This window comes from Episyrphus balteatus, chromosome 2 (genome assembly GCF_945859705.1).
Source record: "Episyrphus balteatus chromosome 2, idEpiBalt1.1, whole genome shotgun sequence".
Classification (NCBI taxonomy): Eukaryota; Metazoa; Arthropoda; class Insecta; order Diptera; family Syrphidae; genus Episyrphus; species Episyrphus balteatus.
In genome coordinates this window covers 43,368,708-43,390,031 of record NC_079135.1, presented here as the reverse complement: position 1 = coordinate 43,390,031, position 21,324 = coordinate 43,368,708, and the positions used below count along the sequence as shown (strand labels likewise).

The 21,324-nt window shown below is 31.0% G+C and overlaps 1 protein-coding gene across 1 annotated transcript in view; it reads right to left on the bottom strand.

Moving 5' to 3' along the window:
* LOC129908795 (klarsicht protein) overlaps nt 1–21,324 on the bottom strand; it is a 443,345-nt gene that overhangs the window by 301,367 nt on the left and 120,654 nt on the right. Inside the window, exon 3 of the mRNA XM_055985556.1 lies at nt 825–951. The gene's annotated coding sequence lies outside the window, so the exon portion shown is untranslated. The remainder of the gene's footprint in view (nt 1–824; nt 952–21,324) is intronic.

Here is a 21,324-nt window from a genome sequence, read left to right as displayed (position 1 = left end):
TATACACAATCGAACTACCATAGTATTATTTATCATTTTTATTGACGAACAAGTATAAAACTATAAGACGAAGTACGAGTGACCCATTCGCTTCATTTAAAAATTCTCTTTTTAGGAAGGTCCATATGGACACTCTGGGTCGGATCTTATTTTTGCATCTCAACATTCCACAATCTGAAGTTAGTAAGCTCAAAGAATATTCCGCAACTAACTACCTAAAATGAATTGACAAACTACGACAACCAATTTATGTTCATCTTTTCGAATGAATGACTTTCAAACACAAAATTCATTAACATTGTATTTGAAATTTTTTTTCAATGACGTAATGATTTATTGAATTTATTTGTTCTTGAAAAACCATTTCTAAGGAACTGGGTCTTGGTAACATGCCAAAGTTGAACAACCATTCAAAAACAAAAAAACAAAACTTTCCGTTAAAAAAAAAAAATTTCTAAAAGTTTACAGTTTCATACCACCAATAGAAGACCGTTATATTTTGAATAAAAGAAGAAGCAATCTCACGCTGCCGGCTATACTACTGCCGCCACCACGTCTCCCAGCTTACTACAAACAGTGCAACTTCAATTGAATGAAAATGAGATAATTGAAGAAGAAGTTCAAACATTGTTGCCATCGATAAATCTTTGGCTAACCGCGGGACATCTCAATGCCATCTCTACTACTACTACCGCCGCTAGCCGTATCGCATCGGTTGCGGTTGTCCAGGAAAAAAAAAAAAACAAAACAAACAAAAAATAAACACAAAAAAGGAGTCAACGAAAGTACGAGTATCTAAGTATCTTTTTGTATTGCATACTCACCACTTTATTATTTGCGAAGAAATTTATCAATTTTATTTTAAGTTGTTGTTGTTTGTTGGTTGGTGTTGTGTTGTTGCAGTTGTTATTGTTGTTGTTAAGCAAATGTTTTCGCTGGAGTTTTTTGCGCCTGAAAATGATAAGAAACATAATTAATTGGACAAATATTCTAAATTAATGATACAAAAGTATGTGAGGTGAATGTGGTCATGGGATAAGGATTTCTATGTTGCGCATTCGTTTGCAGCTCTTATAGAGTTAGTATAAGGATAGGATAGTTTCGTTGTAAATTACACAAACACATGTGTACACACTTGGTTGATAGTTGTTTATCTTTGAAAAGATTTTTGCGTAATGTGTGTTTGATTTTTTATATTTTTTGCAACAGTGGCTTTAGTAGGAGGAGCATAATATGTGTGCTTAGGAGTCTGTAGTATATTCACTATAGCGAGACTGGAATGTCATTTATTTCAATAGATTCTAGAAATTGCAGTAAATCATTCAATAAAATCGATGAAAGTGCGATTGAGAGTTTGTTTTTGTTTTGGTTATTACGATGTGGTCACTGGTCAATGACTAGGAGCGTATAATAATAATTATTATTAAGAAAATAGAAAGGACATATTTTTCACGTGTTATGTTTTTTGTTGTTTTTATTTTATGTTTTTGTAAACAATTTTATGTAACAAAGAGAAGAAAAAAAGTGAATTTGTAGTATGAAAGTGAAAGAAAGTTTATCTGTTTTTTTATTTTTCATAATTATTTGGAACGTAGAATTATTGCAGGAATTGGAGGAGGAACTATACATGTCCCACTAAGTTATGCATAAAAAGAGAATTAAAAATATTTTTTTTTTGCTAAGTAAAAATTCTGCATATTGAACCTTTTGTATGATCCCAAAACACAAGCAAAATTAAAAAAATTTTAGTTTTAAAGCGATGTTTTTAATCAAAACAACTTCCATTTGCTAGAATTATATTTATGATATTAAGGTTTGAAGTCTTTTGACACCTATGTTTGTAGGTATAACTGACAAAATCAAAAAATTTCTTAACTGGTTAACAAAACTGAGAGTTTAAAAAAAAATTTAAAAAAAATAAACTAACAATTTCTGAATAAAAGTTTTGGTGCTAAAAATATAGAAGAAAACTTGAGCTTGTTTGAAAAAAAAAAACTCCACTCAGACTTCTTAATGAACGTAATTTTTTAAATTTAATATGAACAACAAGTAAATAGAAAAATTTAAGGAAATAAATTCATTTTTTGTAAATAAAAGAGTTGAGCAGCGAACTCTTTTTTTTTTATTACTTCTGTTCAAAATTAAATAAAACGCAAATTAAGTCGTGTCATATTAAAGTTTAAAACGCAGAAAAATAAAAGTTCAAGAGAACAAGTAGTGCACATCATTTAAAGTTTAAGAAAATTATTATAGAAATCAGTCGGTTGGATTATTTAATGTTTGTATTTAAAAAGAAAATAACAAAAAAAAAGTTACTCATACACCACAGTGACCTGTGGCTTTGATGGACTGCCTTGTCAAATTTTTGAAGATATTCATACAATATAATACAAATAACTTAATTTCTTATAAACGTAAACCACTTTTCATGCTTTTTTAATTTTTAAACAATAAATATTGCAGTTGAGAAAGCAATAAATACAGTAACCTTGTATATCAATCCATGCGTAAGAATGGCTGGTTTTGATTTTTGGCACATTTGTTTATAGATAAATGATAAATGATTTATAGAATAAATGAACATTAAAATTTTCGGACAAAAATATCGAACGCAACATTGTCAAAAATTCAAAAACTGTCGAAAAATATTCGACTTTTTCAGACTTTGCCAATTTTAACAAATTCTATTTTTGTGGGCTATAGGTCTTTTCTTATTTTCCAACTTGTATCAGTCAAAGTAGGAAAATAAGAAAAGACCTATAGCCCACAAAAATAGAATTTGTTATTTTATTAAAAAGGTCACGCAAGAAGAATGTTTGTCAATTTTAGATTTTAAGGAGTTATTTTTGTTAAAAATAGTCTATCACGGCCCTTAGGCTCATTAAATTTACACATATCTAAAATCATCTATGCGGGGATATAGGTTTCCATGATATTGCTTTTCAAATTTTGCTGATTTCGTCGAAGTTAATTGATTGTCAGTGGTGAATTTTGGCACCCAAAAAAATAATTTTGCACCAATTTCATTACATATTATTTCGATATTGATTTTAATAAAAACCGCAATTTTTCGACATCGAGACGAGAAAGAGCTTCATTCACCATTTTGAGTAAATGATCACAACAAAAATATTTGGCAAAGCTGTTGGACCAAAAATATAACTTTTAAGTTAAAAAATTACGCTGGTGAAACTGCTACACTGGAAAAAAAATTGGCATGAATCCTTTAAATTTAGATGAGTTCGTCAAGTAAGTCCGAAAAATAAAGATGTTAATTGGGCATTTGGCCATAACCATAAACAATTCTACTGCTTTAGACTAAAGGTTACCAGACGAAATTATTATTTTTTGAATATCCACACTTTAGTGAGAAAATGTTTAACAAATTTCAATAAAATAACAAATTTCTATTTGTCTTTTGCCAGATTATATATTTTCTTAAACATCATACAAATATACGTAAGCATTTTCTGTATGTTAAATTAAAACTCTACGACCTCTTTTTTAGCTTTCCTATCTAATGTGAGCAAGTTTGTATCTGCTGAAACTGAAATACTGATATGATATGCACCCTTAAAGATAAAAAAAATGAGCAGTTGTTTTATGTGTAAAATAAAAATAAAAGTTCATATTTTCTTTTTTATGATAAAGCGAATTAGTTACACCTCTCACTCAAAATTATATCATCTATCAACTTGGTGACTTGGTCACATTTCTCCTTAAGTTTCTAGCAAATAAAGCCAACTCAAATAGAAAATTCAACAAGTTCTGTAAACTAAGTCATCAAAACTAATCCTCATAAAAAAAAACTAACTAAAATTTCCATAATATTATTAGATTACTGTTCTCATGTGAGAGAATAATAATAAACTCAATTCCACGGAAATGTATAATCCCAATCAATGCGTCGGAAATACATGACTTTTTTATATATTAATTCCACCTTAAAGCATCACGCACATCAAAAACCCGCCACACTGTAGAGTGTATAGTATAGTACTAGTTATGTTATAGCCTCAAGAATAAGGTGAAAATGTGCAAAATGTTCATAAATATTAATCCATCCTAGTTCTCATAAGACCTCATAAAAAAAAACAGCAAGGAAATAACATTTCTTCTGCTTCTTGGTTTGCGGGAAAATGTGTGCATAAAATTTTAGATTGCATCCAATATAATAAAATTGTAGATTCTGCCTCAATCGCACTTGTACAATATAATTCCCATAATCTAACCAGAAAATACAATTTTATACTTGCTTGCTTGCATGTTGGCACTTCGTCTACAAGTAGAAAGGCAGCCATTATTAGGCAAAAAACCAGCTGGTTCCATAAGTAGATTTGCTTAAAAACCAAATTAACGCACGCAATAAAATTTTACTGCACCACACTACTGCCACTGGCTACTGAGCATTGGCACTACCGCACCCGCCGATTTTGATGATGATAATGATGATGAGGATTATTTTGGTTTCAACCAGTTTTTTTTTTTTTTTTGTGGGTTTGTTGTGGAAGCAACCTAGGATTTGTTGATCTTATCCTGGCACATTTGTTTTACACCTGTGGTGCATGATTATTGCTCCAACACCATTAGTTTCAAAAATCGCGCCAAAGAAACACTCCTCCTCTTCGACAGCAACAACAACAACAACGTCCTACCAATCGACACATTATCAAAAGAGTAAGCTCTAACTGGTAATAAGTGCTGTGGAGTCCATTTAAGCTTATAGCAATCAGTTTGAATTAATTAATTCAAGTCATTGCCATCGTAATCGATTTTCTGAGATCTTTTAATTGAAACCGAAGCGCACCAGAGTTCGACCATGGCCCACCACCATCATATACAACCCATAGCCATACTCCATAACGTATCGCTTTAACCGCCACCACCGCAACGGCAATTAAATGAAAATATTTTGTGATTTACAGCACCAACCTGTGCTGTTTGTGTTGTTCGGGTAGCAGTAGTAGCGGCGGCGGCGGTGCAGAGGATATATACAAATTTCTCCTCCCCATCAGCTGCAGCATCTAAACTGCGTGTTTGAATATCTAGATGCATTTTTAAAAAGGAAAAACAAAAATCCCACACAGACTTTTTGAATTCGAATAAAAAAAAATAAAATACTGAAAAACAAAATAAATCAATGCAGTACCGGTACCGCGCGCTACCACACTGCCACCTACTTTCGTGGTTTGAAACCAAAGACCTTTGTATCATTTCGGGATAATGTTGCAATTTGACGCCTACCTACTTGTGGACCTTTCTGCTATTTTATTGTTTTTCACTTATTTGTCTCTGGGGGTAAGAGTGTACTTTATCCCACTGGCACAGTGTCTATCAAATACACTGGCAAAAACATTGGTTGATTGTGGTTTGGAAGAAATGTTAACGGTGGCAATTTCTGACCTTAAGTTTGATAGGAAAGGATAAGAAGAAATAATGATGTTAAGTGTTATAATTTTTTGTATTTTTCTCCTCGTTTGCGAGATATCGATGTAGATGTTTGGAATATTTCGATATTCTATATTTTTATAATACAAATTCTATATACTACTGAAATCAGTAAAGTAGAAGAACAGGAACTATATTTAATTAAACTTGTTAAATTATATTGATTTAATATAGCTTCTTACGGCCTTTAGTCCATACAAATTAGGAATAATGCTTGATTTGACTGTTAGGAGTGATTTTAATTGTGCTAATTAATGCTTACCCCATCAAGCACTAAAACAATGCATACTTCCATATGAAACCTCATTCAACCAAACGCTATACCGCAAATAAAACTTCAAGACCTTCAAAGCATTGTTTGAAATCTCTTAAACTATTATTAGAAATAATTTTAAACATGGACAGACTTTTAAGAAAAAGGAAGTTTTTGCGATAATATACAGATCGTAAAGTCAAGTGGATAAGACGGGATCAGCAACTCTCTTCTGAAAAGGCTTTCGATAACAACAATAATGAAACTTTTTATCATTTTAATTAACAGTTCTAACGATTACTACTTCCTTGAGAAGTCAAAATATCGAAATTTAAATTGACAATCACTTCTTCCGAAACTTTTGCAACCCGATGAAAACCTGCATATCAGCAAAAAAAACATTGGAGTCCCTTGAATTTCGAGATCAAATACTTGCTACAGCTTGGTGAAATTTTATCAAACTTTCTTACGTCACATACATATGAACGCGGATAGCGGTTTGAGAAGTCTAGCTCACATCGTAAAGCTTCCAGAAGCTTTTGAAGAGAGTTTTCTGCAATCCGGCCAAAATAACGGCTGTTTCTCGAAATAATAAAAAAAAAATTGAGAAAATGATATAGTTGACACTCTGACCTTTCATTTGGTACCACGGCCGTGCCTGTACATCCACGCGTTTAGCTGCCGGGATCATTTGAAGCACGGGAGAATTTTTCACAAAAAAATTTTTCAGACATGAACGAATAGCAGGAAAACATAGAAAAAAAAATAGAATTAAATAACGCGACTCTACCAAGCGTAGGCCCATAGTCATACCTTTTATTTGGCACCACTGGCATATTTTTACCTCAAAGCGTTTAGCTTCTAGAAGCGTTCGATGCATGAGATGATTTTCCGCAAAAAATTTTTTCGGGAAGATTCAAATGCGTTTTTCTCGAAATAATGAAAAAAATCGAGTAACGGGATTATAATACCATGAAGTATCTGACACTCTATCCTATTAAATAGTCTGTTCTGGGAACAAAAGTTCTGATTCGGCGGTATTGACCAGTGTAACTCTTCTTCTTCAATAACACTGGTCGGCAATTAAAATAGAGCTTGAACCAAACCCAATTTTTCTACAGGATTTTTTTATGTTGATGATTTTGAATATGAAATCGAAATTTCACTGGCACGTCACGCTTTTGAAATACTTGAATATAAAAAGGTCAAAAACGCGTTTTTGGGTACATTTGACATTACCGTTAAATTTGTTTGCAAAACTTATGCAATCTCCAAAAAACTATATTAAAACTTCCTATAAGTTTTTTTTTTTTTCTCAAACATATTCAAAAAAGAAATTTATGATCCATATCTCAAAATCCTGATTGTTTCATTCAAAGTAATGAATGGTTTTTTGAACCAAATTTCAGTTTGCGTCTTCTGTCTTGGACTGAAAAAAGCCACATATTACGGAAAAATGTATATTTTTGACTAAACATAAAAAAAAACTTAATTGATAATTAGTTTTCGAGATAAATATTGCTCAAAAACTAGACGCGAAAGAATAAATCTGTAAACAGTTTTGAATTCAGCACACTAAAGTCAATTAAAATAACCTAACAAAGTTCTTGCTCCCGACTTTTTTTTTTTGTTTTTTTGCCGACCAGTGTAGGTAATTGGAACATTATAGGGATGGGTCGCAACTTCTCAGACAGCTATAACGTCCCGTTTTTGAGTGAACCACGTATCTACACAGCAAATTTTGTTCAGTTCTTAAAAGAAATATAAATTTTTCTTGAAATTAAAAATATGAATTGAAAAAAAAGGAAATCAAGTTAAGTTTAAGAAATATTGCTTGAGTTGTTTCTAAACTAAAACCCTTGCATCTTTTCTTTCGGTAAGATTTAGAGCAATGCTTAGGAGTAAAAACAAATCTTTAAAAAAATGTACTTACGAGGTTCAAGCAGAAACGGTCATATTGATATGACGTATAAGAAAAATCCAACGAAACTAAGGTACAATGCTCTTTTGATCACAGTCAAAAATTTTACAAGATGTCTAGTTTGGTCCTCAACTATTAAAGGCTTTCATACAGAAGCTTATCGTTTTCACAGGAAAATCCTAAAAATTTGGATCGTTCTTCATCAATTTAAAATTAAGTAACAGACGTTAATATTCTGCGAAGTAGCTAATAAGAAGACTAGACGTTAGTATCCAACAGAATTTCTGTCATGAAAAAGTGCATCTCACCTTAATTATTCGGATTCCGTAGAAACTGTAAGAACGACCGTTAAAGCATTGTTCATACCCAATCTTTGACAAGCGACACTTTCATGAATGCTAATAATTTAAACATGTAACTTCTCAATCGGGTAGACACTGCTGTGTTCCCAATAGTGAAAAGTCCAAGATGAAAACATGATTAACCCTCTGTCGGCACACGGGTGCGAATTTGGCAGGACAAAAATAAAAAAAATTACGATTTTTCAAAAAAGTGGTCACAAAAAAATCTCTTTATAAGGGTGAAAATATTTTTTTTTTTTTTCGGAATTGTGAATACAATATTCGAATTCCTCGGAATATTCTACATCAATTTCATACTTGATTCTCTATAAAATATTGTGACCGAAAAAAGTTCTAGCGACATGAAAATGTATAAACCAAATTCGCACCCGTGTGCCTATCACGTCACAAAAAAGAGGTGTGCCTACAGAGGGTTAACTTTAATACCTTTATTTAAATACCAAAATATGAACCAAAAAACCTAGAACTTTGGGGAAACGGAATAAATGATAAACGACCAATAAATGACAAATTATATATTTGATCACTTATCGATTATTACCCATTGTTCTTTAAAATCGAATTCAAATATTTTTAACTGTGTAATTCTTTTCATTTTCGAATTTTATATGTCAAAGCCCGGATGTTGGCCAACGGCCGACCACGGCCGTTAAACTTGTCTTTGATAACAGATTGACACTGTTAGACGGTCCAAGAAAAATAACACTTGCACCCGAATTGCCTGCGGTGGATATACTTTAAGATGCCACTTCTATTATACTCTCTCGATTCGAAACTACCTGCAATATGAGTTGTATTATTCATTCAGTTTTTTATTTTATAGGAAAAGTATATCTTTGAATTGGACCGCTCAACTCGGTACTCTGGTTGACTGTGGTACAAGAGTATGGTGCATCTTGTGTGCAGTTGGATGCCAGAGTGTGCATATAATCACGATTTGTCGCCTGCAGTGTATTAGTTGACACATTGATATGAATTGGAGAGCAAATCTAATTCGCAAGTTTTTTTTTTGTTTTTTTGGTTTAGTTATTTTTTTTATATAAAATTTATATTGGGATTAGAGCGTAACACAGATCCGTGCTGCAAATAGATACTCGAATGACACCTTAATCCATTCACTTTAAGGAGATTGAGTGTTTGTTTGGGTTAGTGGCTATTTTGCTTGTAAAGTTTAATAGTATATTGTGCCACAAGGAATGGGACAAAAATGGGACTTGAATTTATTAAAATAATCATAAATTCTCTTTGGGGTTTTTTTTTAGTAGGTAGTTCGTTTTGGCCTTTATTTACTTTCCTTATCCAAGAGATATCCAAGTTGGGGCTATTATTTATAAAAATATTTCACTATTGTGAAGATAAATCGAATTCTCGCTGGTATACGTTTTACTTTCACATTATAGATACTTCACAGGATGTAATTTGTTTTAATTTATTTTATAAGTAAGAGCAATTGAATGCAGGAAGTTTTTATTTTGTTTGAAATACACTCCTGCTCAAATTTAACGCACATCATATTTATTTTACAGAAAATTCCTACTATTACTTTGTCTCACAGTATCGTGGTTATTTTCTCAAATAAGACAGGAGTGATCTTAAATTGAAGGTATGGAGTAAAATGTTTGTGGGGAAGATTTGGAGAGATATGCTGAAGTCTATCTGTCAACCCGCTAACCTTTTAGAGATGAGTCATACATTTTCATGAAGTAAACTCTGCTTTACAACACCTACGGAGTTAGTGAGCTCTCCTAGACCTACTTTAAGTACCCAAAAATACTTGACTGATATCCTCGAACACCATGCGGTTCCAATCACCAATAGATTTGGTCCACAGTTCAGTCTGATGCACGATAATTCATGCTAGAGTGGTTTGAAAATATCTTCAAGATTAAAATATGCCACCCTTGAATTGACCTCACAGATATTCGGATTTGAATTCAATAGAACATGTCTAGGAAATGTTGAAAAAAGTGCATTTGCGGCCGAAATCCACCTCCAAGCATTCTTGATCCACAGAAAATTGGAGTGAAAGAAAAGTTACAATAAAACCTTCAAATGTTAATTCGTGGAATGAATAGATGACTCCAAGTTGTCATAAGCGCTAGAGGAGACAATGCCAAGTATTGAATAAAATTATTGGAAAGAACTGTCAGGTGCTTCCATTTTTAAAAATTTTTTTTCTTAAAAAACAAAAATTATTTTAATATCAGTTTTCAGACCTTAAATTGCTAAATTTGGTTCATCTTTTTTTTGGTTGATAATACTGTTGCAGTTTAGCATTTTTCTGACTTGCTTAATAACAACCAAACACAAAAAAATACAACAAATAATTTAAAAGCCATTTTAAATAAGATGTAGGGGTATGACTAAAGAAGAAAAAAGTGTCCGTTAATTTTGAGCAGGAGTGTAGTTTATTGGTTAATAGATTTTTCGAAAATTAAAGCTGGTATGGAAGTTAAAAAAATTATATGCTTCAGGAAATCAATCGGTTTTTGATGGAATAATGTTATAAAAGCTGTAATTTTTCAAAAAAAAAATATTGTACTATTTAATTTGTATGTATCTAATGTCAAACGAAACAAATTTGTATGCGACCAATCTCTGAAGCAAAATATAGGTACTAGAATGTTCCAAAGGTACACTGCATCTGTATACGAAATAAGTAACCAAAATTCCCTAAGTTATTCAAGGACAATTCGAAAATTTCGATTTAATTTCAATCGGTAAACGATTGAACAGTATTATAAACAAAACTTGATTTTCTACAAAAAAAAAACTTACGACACTTTTTCTTCCTTCAACTTATATATTTTATTACATTACAGTTTATTGGGTATTACTTATAAACCGTAAATGTCACTGAAAATATATTTGTTAAAAGTTTTAACCTCAACATATTTTCTAAGACATTAATTAAAAAAAGAAAGAAATTAAAACGCAAAGAAGAAGTTTATACAAAATTTGATAATTCCTTGACATTCGAAAAACTATTGTCTTAAAAATATAATTATTAGACTGGGCCAAAAAAATAAAATATTTTTTTTTTTGAAAGTTACTTCGAAAATCTTGTTCAGGATGATGAAAAAAAAATTTGGTGAAAATTTGAGCCGTTAAATAAAATTTTAAGAGGTCTATCATCGGTGTTTTTTATTTTTATGCATGATATGATGTTTTACAACAGAACTGCTAGACGATCAAAGTAAAAAAAAATTCTGCTCATTTTTTCTTATATAAAATTAAATTTCCTACAAAAAAGATCTAATTGAAAATTTTCGTCAGACGAGCCGTATTCGAGTAATTAAGCTTTTTAAATCGAAGTGTTTTTTCAATTTGGCTGTTTCACTTTGGAATTTTGTGATGAGCAAATAAGTGAATAGAAAAATAAAACCACGACAGATTCTTATAGGAAATTTAATTCTCTTCAAAAAAGGTCTCATAGTAATTTTCCCTAAATTGAGTTCTGAAGAAGTTATTCACGATTTAAATCGCGAAAAAATTAAAAAATCAATTTTCAATTTCAAAATTTTCTAATTCACTGAAAATTCAATATTTTCAAATTAGCAAGATGTTTTCTTGTAGGGACTTAAACGTTCTATAAAAAGTTCCTTGGCAGCAAATTAATTGCTTTAACCGTTAAGAAGATATTCGTATCAAAACCAATGCCCACTGATTTCAATAGTTTTCTTATGACAAGTATGCATTGCGATTTGAATACGATTATCTTCTAAACGGTTAAAGCAATTAATTTGCTGCCAAGGAACTTTTTATAGAACGTTTAAGTCCCTACAAGAAAACATCTTGCTAATTTGAAAATATTGAATTTTCAGTGAATTAGAAAATTTTGAAATTGAAAATTGATTTTTTAATTTTTTAAGTAACTTTCGAAGTAACTTTCAAAAAAAAAAATATTTTATTTTTTTGGCCCAGTCTAATAATTATTTTTTTTAATTCGTCAAAAACCGAAACTTTTTTTGTTGGAACACAAAAAAAAAATCGTGATTTTTTAGCGATTTTCGATAGGCTTTATCTCAGTTAAAAATAATCGTATATGACAAAACAAAGAGATTTTTGTACAAAACATTTTAATTCAAATAGTGAAATAGCTAAATTTTTATTTTATTTTTTGTTTTTCTCTTTAGATAGTGGGAACATTTTTTTTGATAAAATGATTAGGTATTATTTTTTCTTTTTTTTTTTAGATCAATTTAGAAAACTATCAAAATATGACCCTTTATAATAGGTTTTTTAGAAAATGTACCGCTATTTTATAACTATCGGCGATAAGATTGAACTGAGGCTTTAGATACCTGAAATTAATCTGAACAGTTAAAGATTTATTTATAGAACTGTTTTTTTTTTTTTTTGTTGTAAGGGTTGCAGCTCTAAATGTCTTTTAATCACTTTTTTAATGAGCAAAGTCAAAACAGTGTTGTTGAAGAAATATATTGTTATAATAAATAACACAATTATAGGAATTTTGTAGTGACCTCTTCATATATATAATAAATAATACATTCAAAAAAGTTGGAATCGTCCACGAGAAATAAAAAATTTTCGTTAACAGTAATATTTTAGGTGCGGTTAATAAAATCTTCAATTTCTAATTTTGGAAAAACGTAGAGAATTTCGAAGTTGTATACAGTTTGTTATTGTACGCATGCAAAATTCACACAGATTGCTAGTAATACTCGTATATAGCCAGACAAAATGTTGTAAATTTATTCATTTGTTCTTAAAAATCGTGACTAAATTATATTGAATCTTACAATAGAAAAAAAATATTTTGTACTGCATACGGAAACAGTATGTCAAGGTAGTCAAGTACTGTTTGTATTTATTGATAACAAACATGCAATAAATCAAGTCAACAATCTAATACAAATGTCAAAAAAATGTGCCGTTCATTTAATTTATGCTATATTTTGACAGAAACGTGATTTTTGTTCGAACGAAAAAAATATGTCAACAAAAAAATGAAATTGTTTGCTGGTCAGTTAAAATTCGTTGCTAAATGCAATCTCAATTTTTCAAAGTAACTTGTTTAATAACTAAAATTTATCTTGATCTGTTTAATAAGTTAACTTCAAATTAACTAGTTTCCATTTTTATAATACTCTATACCTATCTTCGAACATCTAATACTTGATGTTGTTAAGTAAAATAATAAGCATCAATTAATTTATTGAAGCAATTTGTATTCACCTTCAATTATTATAACTGAATCACTAATATTGGCAGTAAGCGAACACAACAGTGCAATTAATTATTAATTCTGCCAGCACAACATCTTTTCTTTCATCATATAAAGTTGTGTGTCATGCTGTTTTATTGTTTTACTCTATATAAAATAGTCATCAGTCTTGAATTCCAAACAGTATTATTTTCCTTGACATTTTGATCACACGATATTTTCAATTTCTATTTGTTTCAACACTATTTCTAACGGCTAAAGAAAATTCTAAGGGACTTTATGTAATGTTCAAAACGAAAAAAATTGAAAATTTAGTTTTATTTATAGCTTTCACGTTTTAGATGACTTTTTTTTTTTTATTTTTTTTGTTTATTGCCAATAAACACGAACATAGTAACACGGAAATATGTCCTTATAGTGTGTTTAATGGAAAATATAACACAAAAAAAAACAAAAATACTAAAACATGCCTAGACATAAAACAAACGCATTCAAAATGCTAATTTTTTTGTTTTCTTGCAAAAAAAGGCTGATTAGATAGAAATTTTATCATACATTAAGGCAAGTTATGGATTCAAAAAAAAAAAAAATTTAAAAGAACCTAATTTTAAAGTTCATCGATTCGAAAGGGCAACTGCGTTAATCTAAATGATGAGATGATATCTGTTTGTTTGTGAAAGCATGTACTTAAAAAATGTTTCAATAACATTCGAAGCAACGCGAGAACGGTTCTGCTAGTCAAAATTGAAATAATCGAAGTGTAAAATCATTCCACTGTCTTATTGTGATTTTCTAACAACAACCGGCTGAAAAAAATGGATACTTAATCACCTTTATTTAAAAGTCAAAATGTAGCGCCATCTATCGGGAATAAGCTTTATTAGCCAAATAAATGTATAAACAACTCTAGCCGACTAGTTTTCCTAGCAAACAGGGTCACCTGAGCAACTATAGAAGACTTGAAGTTAAAAGACTTTAAAGAGACGTCGAAGACAAACTTACCAGGATTCACATCACGGAAATTGAGATCTGATCAATAGTGTTGAAAAAGTGGAAGCTTTTGCAAGTTATTTAAGTAAAACAAAATTTGAAGCAAGTTTGCACGCCCCCTATGTCCATATAAACATTTATAAGTTATTCAAATGAAATACAAACCATAAAACTAAAAGAGAGTGAAATAGAAAAAAAAAATATAAACGAGGAATTTTCAAGCACACATGTCGCCGAGTTCATTATTCGGTTAAATGTTTTACTTTGGTGGTTGAAGTTGTAGACATTTTTTTTTTGTCGACAGGTGATTGTGTGTTTGCTTTTTTTTTTATTAAATGACCGTCTGGTCATTTAGTTCAGTTCCAGTTCAATTGTGCTGAAATCAGCACACACAAAATAAATTTAGATCTTTTTTCATTTGCAAATTAGATAACGACAAGTCTGACATGTTTAGACGCATTAAATGGCGCTATTATGTGCTGATACTTTAACTTGTTTATTGAAATTGGTTAAACATTTCGGTCAATTTTTTTAGTTTGGTTTTTTTGTGTTTGGTAAAAAAAAAAACAGCTGGAAAATGGAAATTTTATTTAACGTTCTTCTTTTTGGAGTAATTTCTTGAAATTTAGGATAAATTCGAAAGGCTTTGATTAGATGTACTTTCACGTGAGACATACTTTAGTGACATTCTCAAAGGACGAAGTTATCCTTAAAAGAAAATACTGCGTTTAAGAACCCCTAAAAAAGCATTAAGTTACTAGGTTCCTTCATTATGCTTTCAATCACTAAATGTCTCTCAAAGATAGTACAATTTACTTTCTCTAAAATAAATTTCAGTTCCTTTCTTGGATTCTACAAAATTTCACGTCAAAAAATGAAAACTTCTTTCTTACCGTGGCAAGTTTTTTTCTCTCAATTCCTTTTCTAGAAATCAATAAAATCAATCAAAGAAACAACAACAAAAAAAAGAACCAATCAATTCAGTATTTGGTACACAACATGTTTTATATCCACCTTGACAATTAATATCCAATTTCATGCTCAAGAACTGTTCCACTTTACCCACATAAAACATCTCTCCCTCACATACAAAGTAAAAAAAAAAAAACTAAAAACAAAAAAGCCTCCAATGACAACCTCAATTTCTAATAACCATTTAAAGAAAACAAAAACCTCCGCCACCATTATTCATTCCCAATCAATTCTTTTGCAGTAAAAAATTAATACAAATAAAAAATAAACTTCAAAACATTTGAAAACAACAACGCATATCACTTACTTGAAATCTCAAAACCACTAGAGGCCCACAGCAGGCAGACACAAGATATATTTTTTCATGGCAATGACTAAAAAAAACTTAAAAACACATACTTATACTCTTGTACTAATACAAAAAGTTAAACACATAATAGCAAGTGAGTGAAGTTGGTATGTTTTTGTTGTCACATCATCTCACATCAACATCGTCGGTCGGTTGCCGTTGTTGTTGAGTTGTTCCTTGACCTTGTTCCCAAAAGCGATCAATAAATTCAATAAAGGCGAATCAAGGAAAAATCATCAAACACACACAAACACATACAATGACTGTAACTTTTTCCTCTCCTAACGGACGGAAACTAAAACACACATCATCAACTTTGCCACACACACACAAACATGGATCGCATGTTGGCAACAACAAAAGAACAAACGGAACCAAAGTTAACGGCAAACAATCACAATCAAAAAACAAAACTAAAATGGAAGACAGACAGACTGCCGCGGCAATGCCGACGGACGTCGACGACGTAAGTGCCCATCCAATCAGCCGTTCATTTATGTTGGCCCGTTTGACAGTTTTCCTTTTCCTTGCGCCATTGCCATCATGTCAGAGCCAAAGTGCACTCTACTGGAATACAGCCATTTGTATAGATAGATGCGGAATGAGGAATGTATGCACACTCCTGATGCATCACAGTCTGCATTATAGTTGTTGATCGTTGGAGGAAAAATTTTCCAATTTTTTTCCTGATGACGGACATTCTTTGAAGGAATATTTTATAAAGCAGGTACACTCACAAAACAATCAAACAGTAGGGATAAAAATTTGCAAACAGGTGCATTTCTTTAATTTTAAGGAATAACACCAAATTAGCTCCACTTTAAAACAGAATTATAAAGAAACTTAAGGTTGAACAGAATTCGTGCCTTAAAATAAAACTAATACTCAGTAAACTTGGGTAAGCTCAGTAAACTTGTATAAGCCCAGTCATTTCGTCGGGAAAAACGGCTTAGAAAAGCAAATGAACCTGGAAAATTCAATTTTTGAAATGACGTAGGGGGTGTTTAGAAAAGCTTAACTTGAAGTTTCCGACCAAAATTTAATATTAGCGTTTTCCGCCATTTTGAAAAAAGGAATAAAGTTGTTTTTTTTGACAATAACTCGGCTAACAAGATACGATTTTAATTTTAATATAATGTTTTTTTTTTTAGTATTTTTCATGTTCTAAAATTTATTTTCTAAGCAGAACCCCTAAAATCTCCACGTTAATTGAGGATCCTGGGAAAAACAATTCTCCAGAATAAGAAATTTCAGAATTACCGCATTAAATCACCTAAAATTGCTGAAAATCAAATCGCCGCCCGGCCGTAGACTACCGAATCATTAAGAAAAAGTCAATTTAATGACATGGTTTTATAACATGTAAGCATTTAACATTATACCTTGCGATACCCGACTAAAACGAGAGGTCTGTTAAAATTATAATCTCACATGTGATAGCTTCCATAAGACCTCTATAAAGCTTTCTTCTAAAGAAACTATCTCATGAGTTATTACTTCCTTTGCTGGTTTTTAAAAGTCATTTAGAAGTGTCTCAAAAAATCAGTCTTCAGTAAACTTCTTACTTCGGTAGGTATAAGGGCTTAAACTTGTATAATGTTTTGCTTTTCTCATATAGAGTAACCTTAGCGAAGTTTGTATTACTTTTTAGAAGAATAACTCTAAGGTTTTTCTACAATATTTTAATCCGAGTTTTTAGTGCGAAACTTTATTTTTTTTGTGTAGGAATCTAAAAAAAATATTCTAAAACCTCCAAGTCCCGTTTCCAACCAGCTTCATATGGGAAGAGATATTTTTGCCTTATTTGCAAAGGGAACTGGAGTGTTGTTAATAAAAACTGCCAATCTTTTAATTTTCTGGTGTCTGCCTGGAATGATTTTAAGTTGTTAAGAGTCATTCGCCATATTGTTTATTTATTAACATTATTAAGAGGATTTTACAGTTTAATTTTAGTTGCATCACAAGAAAAAGTAGCTACAATTGTATATTTTTTTTACATCGTACAGGTAAAATAGTAGATAAAATCAAGGAACTAAAAAAAAAGTTACACTCATGAAACTTGGCAAAAAGTTTGCTTTTGGGATAAGAATCAAGGATAAAAAAGTCTATAAAAAAAAGTTGGGTGGAAGGGTGTTTTTTTTGCGGACAAGAGGGAGGGGGTGAAGGTCAAAATTATAATGAACAAAATTGTCTGTTGAATATCATCCCATGACACATGTTTTTAAGGTATTTTTTGATGCTGAATCTAATGACTTAAAAATAAAGTCAATACGATTGCTCTAAACAAAGTTATTGCCGATTAAAACAAGGGTGCTTGTTTTTTTACCTAAACAGGTAAAATATAACCGAAAACCATGTGAAAAAGATGCTATACTGATGAAATTCGGGATGAAGGTTTTAGATTAAGCAGGGACTTCATAAAATTTCTAAAAATATTTTTGGTGAAGAGTGTTTTTTTGATGGGTTGAGTTATGTGTGAGAAAGGTATCATAACAGCTGACTTAAATTTTATTAGTTTTTATAACTTGATGAAAAAGTTTTAGTTGGTATAAGAATTAAGAATATAGAAAGTGAACAAAATTTTCTTGATTGAAAGGGCGTTTTTTCTAACAGATGACGGAATTCGGAATTATTACCACAAAAACTAGGAAAAAATTGTTACACGAATGAAAATTGGTAAAAATGTTTCACTTATAACAGAAACCAAGAAGCCAAACAGTCTATACAAATATTTTAGATTAAAAGGTGTTTTTTTTTTTTTTCATCAATGGTATAAAAGGTACCCTTACGAAATTCATTAAATATGTTCTTTTCCCCCTAGGAATTACGAATAAAAGAAATCTATATTTTTTTTTTCATGTGAAAGGGTGTTTTAGGTGTAGAGAAAATATGGGTTTATTAGGGTGGGTCAAAAAAATCGAAATTTTTTTTTTTGATTTGGTACTCCGAAAAATCGATTGCTAGACCCCTCTAGAATATACACACCAAATATGAGCTCTTTATATTAATGGGAAGGTCCTCCGCTTTGCAATTTTCCATTTTTACATCAAGCTTCCACTAAAAAAAAATAATTTTTTTATTAATTGACTTTTTAGCAAATTTATTTTCATATTCTTGTAGGAAATTGAACGCTCTACAAAAGAGGCCTTATACACTTTTTTCGTTTATCTATCCGTTGAATAGATATTTGAGGGCCAAAAATCGAGAAAATCTTTAAAAATTCGTTTTTTGTTCTTAATTTTGTAACAAATTGAAAAATTATAATGATCAAACGCGCAAGACATATTCTTGTTGGAAATTGATTGCTTCACAAAAAAGGTCTTAATAACTTTTTTCATTAATCTAACCATTCTAAAGATATTCGAGGTCAAAGTTAAAAAAAAAATATAAAAACATTTTATATTTTTAAAAAATTTCTAATTCACTGAAACTTCATTATTTTCAAATTAACAAGATATATTCTTGTAGGGGATTAAACGTTCTACAAAAAATTCCTTGGAATGAAATTGATTGCTTTAACCGTTTAGAAGATATTCGTATCCAAATCGCAATGCATACGGGTTATAAGAAAACTATTGAAATCAGTGAGTATTGGTTTGGATACGAATATCTTCTAAACGGTTAAAGCAACCAATTTCATTCCAAGGAATTTTTTGTAGAACGTTTAATCCCCTACAAAAATATATCTTGCTAATTTGAAAATAATGAAGTTTCAGTGAATTAGAAATTTTTTAAAAATATAAAATGTTTTTATATTTTTTTTTAACTTTGACCTCGAATATCTTTAGAATGGTTAGATTAATGAAAAAAGTTATTAAGACCTTTTTTGTGGAGCAATCAATTTCCAACAAGAATATGTCTTGCGCGTTTGATCATTATAATTTTTCAATTTGTTACAAAATTAAGAACAAAAAACGAATTTTTAAAGATTTTCTCGATTTTTGGCCCTCAAATATCTATTCAACGGATAGATAAACGAAAAAAGTGTATAAGGCCTCTTTTGTAGAGCGTTCAATTTCCTACAAGAATATGAAAATAAATTTGCTAAAAAGTCAATTAATAAAAAAATTATTTTTTTTTAGTGGAAGCTTGATGTAAAAATGGAAAATTGCAAAGCGGAGGACCTTCCCATTAATATAAAGAGCTCATATTTGGTGTGTATATTCTAGAGGGGTCTAGCAATCGATTTTTCGGGGTACCAATTAAAAAAAAAAAATTTCGATTTTTTTGACCCACCCTAGGGTTTATTTGAAAAAGAGTAATATTAGTGGTAGGTACCTAGTTAAAAAAAAGTTCGTTTGGAACTTATTTCCATATGAACTACGCCTTAAATGTAGAATTTTATGTTTTTATACTACTTGGTATTAACTTCTTTGAACATTGTTAGGGTTAAAGCAAGAAAAAACGTTGGTTTAATTCAAAAATTGTGAAGGAACGATTTTGTCTAGTGGAAGTTAGCTTGTGAAGGTTAGTTCGTAGAGTCGTTAAAACCTTTAGCCTATTAGGTTTTTAGGCTGTGATAAAGGAAAAATAAGATGTCTTAAGCTATAAATTCATATAAAAACTTTTACCTACTGGTGAACCTGGGATCTACCACACACAATTTCTGATTCAATTTCAATTGAAAGGTTACTTTTAACCTCGACTGTCTGCTTAAATTTATACAATGTCAATCGGGAACAACACAACAGCCGAAAGGTATATTTTCGCGAAAGCGAATTTCTTCCTTCACAATTTTTGAAGTTCAACAAAAGTGAAACAAACACACAGACATATAGACTGTGTGTGTGTGTGCGCGACGAGTGCGCGCACTCATTCCATTTCATTCGTTTTTCGTCGCATCGCATCATACATTGCGGATAGCATCTACTCTGATTTGAAAAGTCGTCTAACTTTGCATTTAACCGTTAATAATTGCCAATGGCGTGTATAGCCGGTGATGGCCGGTGCGCGCAACAGAGTACAACATAAATCTGACATGGGGGAGCGACATGTAGTACACACGGATACTCCACAATGATAATAATGTTGGGAATGTCCGCCATTAGATCACAAATAATACAAATACTTGTAACTAACTCTATTTTTTTAAACCGAACGACATTAGTAAGTCGGCTAAGTTTTTTTTGTTGGTTGCGAATTTTGATTGTGATTTTGATTAACAGCGCGTAGGTATAACGCTCAACTGTTTCCCATTGATTAAGATAAATATAGTTGAGCGGAGGAGTAAATAGATACCAACATTTGCGACGATGCGACGTGTGTAGGTAAAATTTAATGGTTTTCCCATCAAGAGACAGGAGCCGTTAGTCGAGGAAATCGCCATCTTATTCACAACTCCAGAAAGCTACAGCTTAGAGATAGAAAGAAAGACATAAATATGATTGCACTGCGCAACGAAATTTGAATTTAATTCTGCGTTCGTTAGAGATGTGATTAGGTTATGATTTACATGGCGCATTACAAATGCAACATGCACTGCACTTTTGGCTCTAAACACAATGTAACTTGTTTTTTTTTTTTTTTGTGCACTGAACTGCACTGTGAGTATTGAACTCGGAAATGAGTGGCAAACTTGTGAACTAAAAGATACAATTGATTAAAGATATACTTACCGCTATTCAGAGCTCATATATAAGTTAGAGGTATTCAGGATTTGTTGCCTGCACTCTAAGAGACAAGTTTTGTATATATAGAAATGTGTTGTTATCGATAATATCAGAGGTGCTATCGATTTAAGGTAAATCTTTGACATTGTGGCACGTGAAATTGATAAATCACGAAATGAAAAGTGATCGGGGAATTTTTTGTTGTGCGCTTGTGGCTTTGCTTTTGGCAACA